The sequence below is a fragment of the Chrysochloris asiatica genome, unplaced genomic scaffold (genome assembly GCF_000296735.1).
Source record: "Chrysochloris asiatica unplaced genomic scaffold, ChrAsi1.0 scaffold00042, whole genome shotgun sequence".
Classification (NCBI taxonomy): domain Eukaryota; kingdom Metazoa; phylum Chordata; class Mammalia; order Afrosoricida; family Chrysochloridae; genus Chrysochloris; species Chrysochloris asiatica.
The window spans coordinates 2,087,976-2,098,985 of NW_006408560.1; positions in this window are offsets into that span (position 1 = coordinate 2,087,976).

The following is an 11,010-nucleotide window of genomic DNA, read 5'->3' on the forward strand; positions in this document are numbered from 1 at the left end:
TGGTGAGGTCCATGTGTATTGTCATCTCTTATGCTGTCTAAAGAAGGTATTTGAAATAAACAAATCACTGATTTTGCAGAAATCTATCATGCGATCTCCAGCATCATTTCTATCACCAAGGCCATATTTTCCAACTACTCTTTGCTCCCAACCTTTGCATTCCAATCACCAGTAATGATCAATACATCTTGATTGCTTGTTTGATCAATTTCAGATTGAAGAAGTTAGTAGAATTCTTCTATATCATCCTTACTTGCTTTAGTGGTTGGTTCATAAATTTGTATAATAGTGGTAATAACTGGGCTTCCTTGTAGGTGCATGGATATGATATGATCACAGACAGCATTGTACCTCATGGACTGATCCAGATATGTTCTTTTTGACAATGAATGCAACACCATTCCTCTTCAATTTTTCATTCCCTGCAAGTAAACTATTTGGTTGTCAGATTCAATATGGCCAATACCAGTCCATTTCAGCTCACTATGTCTGATTTCAATGTTTATGTGTTCCATTTCATTTTTGACAATTTCCAATTTTCCTGAATTCATACTTTATACATTCCATGTTCTAATTATTAATGGATACTTACAGCCGTTCCTCTTCATTTTGAGTTGTGCCCCATCAGCAAATGAAGGTCCCGAGGGCTGTATTCCCACAGGCTTTACTCCATTCGCATCATCACGGTCAACTCTACTTTGAGGAGGCAGCTCTTCCCCAGTCTCATTTTGAATGACTTCCAACCTGAGGGGCTTATTTTCTGGCACTATATCTGAAAGTGTTTCTCTGCTATTCATAAGGCTTTCAGTGACTAAATATTAGGAATTCGCTTGTCACTCTTTCTGTCTAGTCTGTCTTGGTCTGGAAGCTCATCTGAAACCTATCCACCATGGGTGACCCTGCTGATATTCAAAATACCCATGGCATAGCTTCCAGAATCACAGCAACTCACAAGCCACCACAGTATGACAAACTGACAGATGTGTGGTAGTTGTTGTCGTTAAGTGCCACCAATTTGGTTCTGACTCATAGAGACCTTGTATAGGGTTTCTGAGGAGCGGCTGATGATCTTGAACTGCTGACCTTGCAGTTCAAAGCAACTAGGAAAGCAAAATCTCAGCAGAGGGTCAAACTGAAATGAACCCATTCAAAGGCTTGGAGAAAGATCGTTCAGTCACTAAGGAGCCCCTGCTTAATCTTCAGGGTGAATTGGGGAAAAGTAGCTTTTGATTGTAATGGCCCATGACATAACTTTTAAGGTAACAAGAAGGAAAGAAAAGGAGGTAAAGGAGAGTAAAGGGGGAATATCAAAAAAGCACCTTCTTAGTTATAAAAACTATACATATATGACACTGTTGGCATATTACCCTGAGAAGCAGATGAAAATAAGGACAGGTGTTCTTAAACTTTATATTTTAGAAATATGGAAAATGAGATTCAAAAAGTTAAAGCACTTGCCCAAATTTCCATAGTTGATGAAAAACAGAGCTGGAACTCTATCCCTCACCTCTGTCCTCCTCCCTGAAGGACTGGGTCTATATAATACCAATGAAACCCTTCAGTTGAATCATAGAAAATGTTAGTCATTCCAACAAATCATTATTCCGACAGCTCGGTGCCCTGTCTCAGCTTTCTTAGGGCTTTAGAGTCCTTGCTACCTAATCTTTTCCAATATTGATAGACGAGAGGAGGGAGGGTCACTAGGAAAGCACAGTCAAGTTTAATTAATTAAGAGTAAGCACACGGTGGCAGAGGAGAAAGACAGAAAGGAGAGAATAAGATGTCTACCCTAATTAGGCAAGAATCAAAATAAAATGATGCTTTAAGACTAATTGTTTTGTTTTACTTTTTCTTACCTAAGTGAGGTATTATATAAATTCTTCAAGGACTTGCTTTAAGGAATCGAATAATGTGTAATGTATGTTTCTCATTTGTTCCAATATCCCAATTCAGACTTTATAATACTTAGAACAGAGTCTAGGCTTTCATTTGCATTTCTAGTTCATATTTTAAAAGATAGACAAAGCCAGTTAGCGGTGGTGGCAGGAGGATGGGAGAAGAAAATAAGAATGGGAATTTTCTATTAAATTCACACTTGAGTCAAAAATAAAAACCATTTGCTTTATTTAGAAGCATTGCTTTTTGTTGTTGTTGTTGTCAAAAAAAGAAACACATGCAGTAAATTAGACTTACTAAACACAGCTATAAAGAAGGTAGGATTTAACCTGATTGAAAATAATAGAATGAAATCAAATGCACTTTTCAAATATCATTTTATTCTTGCTTAATGCCTAATTTAGACCAGCTGTCTTATATTATACTTCCTTTTTACCAACACCCCAAAACTTCACACAAACACACCCTGCTCAGTTAGTCTAAATAAAAGAAACATTGCTGTGTTTGCATGGCATATTTGTAAATGCCTGTTTCTACCCATGATGCCAAATGAGAAAGTAGAGGCCCACAGCAAGAGTATAAATTAGGTATAACATTTTTATTCTACCACAAAATCATAGAACCCAAAGTTTCTACCCAGTTTGGGAATCCCTTCAACAATACTCTTAATAGATACTCCCTCAGCATCCACAGAACCTCTCTAAGGTCAGGAAGTTCTTAGCTCTCTCAGAGACCATGTGCCTTTGTAGAAAAGTTCCAACTTTTGAAAATGATTTCTTTCCATCAAGTTGAAAATGACCCTACAACTATTAGAAGATATTTATCATATCATCCATTCATCTTGCCTTTTCCATTTATACATAAGCAGTTCTATCAAACTTACATGACGTTCATGAAGAAGATTTGTTTCTTTAAAAAAAAAAAAGAAAAAAGTTAACTTGTCATTATTCTTCTTTAAGTGTAGTATACAGATATAAGCTGTTTGTTTCCTTATCTTTAAAAGGAAGCTATTAAGAGTATCTACTTCATAGGTTTGTACTGAAGAATAAAAGAAATATCCCAGATTGTTAGTCTAACTATTATAAATATCTATGTTCTGCTCATTCTCTTAGGCGCCCAGCTGGACTACATTTTCCAGTCTCCCTTGCATGACAGAGTTCTAGGCAATGGAAAGTAGGCAGAAGTAATAGTCTAGGGGTTCAGAAAGTTCCTGGAAAAATGGATTCACACTGGAGTGTAACATAAGCAAGAAATAAATGTGTATTTTATTAAGTCATTGAGATTTTAAAGTTGTTTCAGTACTGTCATAGGCTGAATTGTGTACCTCCAAAATTGTATCAAAGACTTCATTTTGCTCAGATCACCCATTAACACTCATGGAAGCAGAAGTCAAGAAATAAAGGATGTATTGCATTAGGCAAATTTGCTACACAAGACCTCTTTCGCGTGTTCAGGAGCAAAGATATCAGTTTGAGGACTAAGGTGTGCCTGACCAAAGACATGGTATAAATAGCCTCATATACATGTGAAAGTTGGACGATGAATTAGGAAGACCTAGGAGAATTGATACATTTGAGTTATAGTGTTGGAAGAGAATATCAGAAGTGCCATGGACTGCCAGAAGAACAAACAACTCTGTGTTGGAAGAAGTGCAACCCGAATGCTACTTAAAGGCTAGGATGTCCAGACTTTGTCTTTCATACTTCGGACATATTTTCAGCAGGGACCAATCCCTGGTAAAGGACATTATGCTTGATAAATGGAGGGTTGGTGAAGAAGAGAAATACCCCTAACAAGATGGATTGACACAGTGGCAGCAGCAATGGACTCAACCATAGATGGACTCAACTAACAATGGACTCAACCATAGCAACAATGTGTAATTGGCACAGGACAGGACAGAGCAGTGTTTCATATTGTTATGCATAAGGTTGCTATGAATCAGTACCCACTTGACAGCACCTAACAACAACAAAAATGGTGTCAGCTTGGTTGAACCATGATTGTCAGTGGTTTAGCAATTATGTAATGATCCTCCATGACTTTATGTGGTAAACCATTAAGAGGAGTAAGGGAGAGCTGCATTACCCATAATCCCTTCACAACCCTGATATAATGTAATGGAGTTTCCCTGGGATGTCTCCTGCAACATGTTTTATATTACAAGAAATAAAAGGAGAGAGAAGTTAGTATAGAAGAAGGGACCTACTACCACCAAAAAAGGTGAGCCAGGAGTGGAGTTCGTTCTTTGGACTTAGGCAGAGTCCCTGTAATGTGAAACACCAAGATCCAGGGGAACAGTGATGTCAAAACACATGGAATCCAAGGAATGCTGGACCTACAGATGCTGAAAACGGACAAAGACCTTTCCTCAGAGCTGACAAAGAGAGAAAGCCTTCTCTTACAACTGGCACTCTGAATTTGGACTGTGTGAACAAACAAATCTGTGTTGGAAAAAGTACAGCCAGAAAGCTCCTTGGAAGTCATGATGGCCAGACTTCTTCTCTCATACTTCGGACATATTATCAGAAGGGACCAGTCCTTGGAGAAGGACAGCATGCTTGGTGATGTGGAGGGTCGGAAGAGAGAGACCCCCAATGAGATGGGTTAGCACAGTGGCAGCAGCAATGGGCTCAAGCAAAGTAACTATTGTGAGGTTGGCAAGACCAGGCAGTATTTCACCTAGTTGTCTATAGAGTTGCTATTCGTCAGTACTGACTCGATGGCACCTAACAACAACAAACTGTGAGAGAATAAACTCCGATGGTATTTCTGTAATAAATAAGACAAACAGTTACCCTAATATTGCTATGTACACAAGGCTAATATAGTCATATAATAACACAGGACCAGACCTAGATTGTTGTTATTGTTATGTGCCATGAAGTTGGTTCCAAATCATAGCGACCCTGTACAGGGTTTCCAAGGCTGTAAATCTTTACTGAAGTAGAAAGCCTCATCTTTCTCCCGCGGAACACCTGGTAGTTTCAAACTTCCGATCTTGTGGTTTGCAGCCCAATTCGTAACCACTACGCTACCAGAGCTCCTAGATTAAGCCCTCAATAAAGATTAACTACTGCAAGGTCAGTTTGAACCACTAAGTCAGTTGTTCAAATTCACCAGTCCCTCCTTGGAAAGCCTAGATATGGTCACTGTGAGTTGGAACTGACTTGATGGTGTGTAGCAACAACAATAACTGCTATTTTTAGTAGTTAATATGTTGTTGTTGTTGCTAAGTGCCATCAAGTCAGTTCCAACTCATAGCAACCCTGTATAGAGTTTCCAAGGAGTGGCTGGTAGGTTTGAACTGCCAGCCTTGTGGTTATCAACCCAGTGCTTATCATAGTTAGTATTCATTGAGTGCTTAATCTAGGCCTGACCCTGTGCTTTCATATGAGTGTATTAGCTTTATGTACATAGCAGTATTGGGGTAACTATTTGCCCTTGTTTTTAGCCCTGGTGCAGTAATGTAGGATTCGCACTGGACTGATAACTGCAAGGTTGGTAGTTCAAATCTTCCAGCCACTCTCAGAAACCATATACTGGTTTGCTATGAGTTGCAACTAATTCAACAGCAAATAACACAACACCCAGTGCATTTAGTACTTCATTTAATCTAGTCACTTCATCTTGAAAGTGAATCCACTATTCAAGGAGTTACAACATACTTTGACTTATGTTGAAATTCTAGTTAACAACTTAAGAGAAAATAACAGTTGTTTTTTTTTCACATGTGCCCCTTTCAATGTAATTCTTTCCTTTTCTGTACCTTCCATAGTGCAGCACTTGGGATTTAAAAGTAATAATAAATATGCCCCTCAGCTAAATTTGCTGATTTTAATTACTGACCCAATTAGAAGTTTTCTAATATATTTTGAATGTTGATTCTGTGATTCAGTATCTTGTTTCCTCTCAGTTTTTATATAAATGACAAATTTTGATATTATGCAATCTAATTATATCCAAATTGCCATTGGAAATGTTAAAGATGATAAGGGCAAGCACAGAACCCCGTGGTATATCCCTGGGGACTCTCCTAAGAGTTTATAGTAGTTCAGTATTTGAGTTTTACAATCTCAGCTTCTATTCTCATCTAATCCATGTCCCACATCTGCTCTACAAAGCTTCTTGAAATTTTTGTCAAATGCTGTATTTAGAGTGTGATTACATACATTATATCATTCTCTTTATCAATTAGCAACTTTTAAAAATGAAAAGAGTCAGGTTTTCTTTCAGTGTTTTCTTCTTAAAGATCTGAGGTTGGTTTCTTAGTTACCATCGTTTTTTTTTTTTTTCTAAAGCACTGTCAAACCACCTGTTTAAGAATTTATTTCATCCTCAGAAGGTTGGAAACAGAAACACCTTATGATCCAGCAATTCTTCTACTTGGTATTTACCCACAAGAAATACGAGCCATAACACGAGTAGCTATATGCACACTAATGTTCATAGCAGCACTCTTTACAATAGCAGAAAGATGGAGACAGCCTAAGTGCCCATCAATTGAAGAATGGATGAAAAAAACTGTGGTACATACACACAATGGAATATTATACTACTTTGAAGAACAACAAGGAAGCTGTAAATTACCACATAGCGTGGATAAACATTGAGGACATTATGTTGAGTGAAATTGGTGTTGTTGTTGTTGTTAGGTGACATTGAGTCAGTACTGACCCATAGCGACCTTATACACAGCAGAACGAAACATTGCCCGATCCTGGGCCAACCTCACTACTGTTGCCACGCTTGAGTCCATCAATGCTGCCACTTGGCCAATCCATCTAGTTGGGGGGTCTTCCTCTTTTTCTCTGACCCTCCACCTTACCAAACATGATATCCTTCTCCAGTGACTGCTTCCTCCTGACAATACGTCCGAAGTATGAGAGATGAAGTTTGGCCATCTTGGCCTCCAAGGAGCACTCTGGCTGCACTTCTTCCTAAACGGATCTATTGGTTCTTTTGGCAGTCCATGGTATTTTCAATATTCTCCTCCAATTAATCACAAAAGGATGAATACTGCATAGGACCACTATTGTAAAAGACTAAGAAAAAGAAATGATACTAAAGGGTGTGTGTGTGTGCAGATTCTTTGCTGATTACCAGGATGTGGGGTGTGGGGTGAGGGGATGGAGGGGAAGGTGGAGTACATGGTAGGGAATAGACACAGAATAGTTTGGGGGCTAAGGTGGGGGGGGGCAATACACAAGAAGGGAGAGGGGAATGGAAGAACAAGGCAGATGAGAAGACAATTAGGCAGGTTTGCATGGGCTAAGTGGGACAGAGGTAAATAATGATGTATGCACAACCTTGAAACAACAGAGCTCTGGGATACAGGGATTGAGGCATGGTTGGAATGGGCAAAAGAGGGGAAATAATGTTAACATGTTTGGTTGTCTTTTGAATCTTGGTTTACCTTGCATAATATTATAAAATAGACACTGGAGGGGCAGAAAAAGGAATAGCCAAAAACATCACCATAGGAAGCTTGTAAGTCTGCCTTCTGCCTGTAACTGATTGGAATACCTAAAATGGGGCTACCACATGTCCAGTAAAGAAGGTTTCCTGCAAAGCCTCTGCATTGCATAAGACCATAGGTGGAATCCTGAACAGCATCCAGAATCTTCAGATGGGGGAAATTTCCACTTGCAAGGACAAGCAGACCTACCTGGAGCAGTTAGAAGAACAGAAGATACTTCTTGAAAGAAAGACCAACAGGAAAAATACCAAACAACAAAGGCAGTCTGACTGATTACTACAAGAACAAGCAAGTTGCTCACCCAGGAGACATCAAGGCAAGCAGTTGGGTCCCCTCAGGTCAAACCCCCTTCCAAGATTAAGACTCAATGGGAACACATGAGTAAACATGCGGTCTGACTGGTGACCAATAAGGGGAAGTCAGGGAAAAACAGCAATGAAGCTGCGAGCTAATTCCTACCACGTTCAATAGACTCCTGCGAACCCTGGTGGAGACCTGTGTGGCAAGACCTGTGGACTCTTGGGCCCAGAGTCAGTAACATAGCCACAGAGGACTAGAGTGGGGAGTGAAGCATCCAGCTGATAAGAAGAGAGGGCATATGCACAAGAACACCCACACTTGCAGATAACACCCACTTGACCTAGCTTCAATGGCTGGATGATCAGAACTCAACTAGAAGAATAAAGAACAGAGGAAAAAAAGAGTAATCTGATACAATTTGATGAACTTGACCTACACCTATGGATGCAGTAGCTCAAAAGAGGGAATAAATCTTTACAGCGAGAGTCATTCCCACCCCCTCAATACACAGGGTAGACAGGGATGGGCAACTTAGACATTGGCTACCCAAAATGAGGGGGCTACAAAGGCAAGAAGTGACTGGTTTACAAGCTTTCAAGAGGGAGCCTAGATCCAGAGGGCATGGAGGAAGGTAGAATCTCCACCGAGTAGTATCCAATCTGTCTGGGTGGGGCTAATGAAAGGAGATGGAGATACCACTCATGTGGCACAATAGTGAATAACTGCTATCAGAACTGACTGTGAGGGTTAGAAATGTAAAGGTAGACATTTTGTAGCAAAATGAGAGGAATGAATGACTTCACATTCATTCAACAGAGATTCCTGGGACCATCAAGGGAGAAGAGTGGAGTGTGGGACCCTACCCAGAGAAACAGTGACACCAAAGATGGAGGCAGAGATAATGATGTGGAGAGATGGAGAGGCTGGGGATTCTACACCAGAGAGGGAGAGGGGCTGTGTGCTGATGACTGAGGGGCAGGCTTGCAGAGTATACTCTTTGGTTGTTTGATCATGCATGGAGGGGATTGTAACCATGGCAATAAAACAATATACAATAGGATGAATGTAAAGCTAATGTTTTCCCATGTAAACGATCACATAATTCACAATAAAACATTTTTTTAAAAAAAGAATCTATTCTAGAATTTTGCCAGGGATAATTTGTCATGTTTAAACTTTATTCCTACCTACTCTTGTTCAAAATAATGACATTTCTCTTTTCCAATTTTCTAAGATTTCTCTCAATATTCATGCTTTTTTTTTTTTTTTTCAACTGCTAACAATAATGGTTCCATCCTCTCATCTATAAGTTTTATAGAACCCAGGATATAATTCATTTTATCCAAAGAACTGGTAACCCACTCAGGAATCTGAATTTAATGAATCAGATGTTACAGACCGCAGGTATTGGGGTGCTGAGGACCAGTGTCATGGATGAAAATCCAGCACGTGTCCACGCTCCGACTTGCTGGCCAGAGATCCTGTGGGCTCAAGGAAGTAACCTCCGGACATCCCGGGTCATTGGCTTTTAGGAACTCACTGTGGGGCCAGCTCTGTATAATTCTCTTTAGTCCTCTTAATTCACTCTATGCTTCGAACCCCTGTAATTGCAGCCTCTGAGAAAATGGTTTCTTAATGTGCCTCTCTCAATGTCTCCACTGTGTTAGCAGTGTGTAAGGTTTTAAGAACAAAGCTCTCTGAGGAACAGACTCTGGCCACTGGGCAAACTCATCCAAACTGTTCTTTATCAAATTATTTAGTTATGTTTGATATTAACTTACTACGTAAGCCTTGATACCCATGGACAAATATTAAACTGCTCCTAAAGCCGAGACTGTAAAAAGTTCCAAAAACAAGTTTGCTAAGAAGCTCTGGAGACAAGTTTCTGGGGCTTTATCTAAAGAACAATAGCATCAGCCTTCCTGGATAGCTTCCAGGTGCAAACCATTCAGCTAGGCGTCTTGCTTCCTTCTGCAGACCTGGCCCTGGCAACCAACACAGCAGGATTCCTTTCAATCCCTTTCACCTTCCCCCATTCGAGATTAGGTGCTATAGGTATGTTAATTAGGCTTGAGAAACCAAGTTGCGGTCTTGGGATTCGAACCTGAAAAGTACCATATAATAATTTGCTTGAATTTCTGGAAAATTACCGATGTTAGATTATCAAGACAATTTGTGATGTATATTTTAGAATTTGATTCCTGTAAATCCTTGTGTCCTGTACCCCTTCTTAACAAACCCCGCCTTCCTTTGTGTAAAGCTCCTCCCCGAAATAAAACGGAGGCGCAGACCCAAGCCCGCATGCTTTACGGCTTGCAGGCCATGCTTTACGACTGGCATGCAAGGCGTTACAGCTGGCAAGGCATGTGTTAAGATTTGCAGGGCGGTGCTTTACTGCCTGCAGGGGCCATGATGCTGGTAGTCAAGGGTCCACCCGCCAGTGTCGCATCCACTCTGGTTTTGGGGTGTTTTGTGTTCTCTCTCTTTGCGTCTTTGTGTATATTCTTTATCTGTCGCTGTCGCCGCCAGATCTCCCTCCTTCGTGAACCGAACCCCCATGTCAAGGCCGGCCCCTGACAATCAGATATCCCAGTCCCCTAGTCACAGTCTTGCAATTACTACATGCTGTAGCCATGACTACAAATAATCCCCCGAGATAGGTCAGAAAACTTTATATTATTTACAAAGCACCACCAAGCTGGATTGTGAGGTTGGTGCAGGACTGGGCAGTGTTCCAAATCAATGGCAACCTAACAACAACAATCAAGCTGGAAAACCTATGTGTTCACTTGACTATGTGCTGAAGGCCTGCTATGTACCAGGCAATTTATACACATATCCACTTAATCCTATGAAAACTGAGGTTTAGAGATGATAGTGACAAAAGTTATGCAAGTAGAATCAGACTGAGTCTGAAGTCAATCCCAGTTCTGTCCAACTTCAAGCCCAGATTCTTCCTTCTGAGCCATGCCTATGTTCTTACTAGGGCTCTTTGCCTGTTGTCTCATCCATTGATGGGTTTCAATTCACTGTTTATTAGGTCTATGCTACATTTTGATATATGAAGACAATTCCCCTTGTTGAAGAAAGTTGAAACGTGTTAGAAACTGACAAATTTAGCTTCCTGTGCTGTCTGACATGCAACATAAGCATTCACAAAATGATTGGGTATACTCTAAGTGTAGCAAAAAGGAATCTTTTTTTGTTTTTTTGCAAACTCCCCTTCATTCTGCACTTTTGCTTTTGACCTCAGCCTCACTCCATAAAACGTACTACTGTCTAGTCAATTCCAACTCATTATGACCCTATAGGACAGAGGAGGACTGCCCCCATAG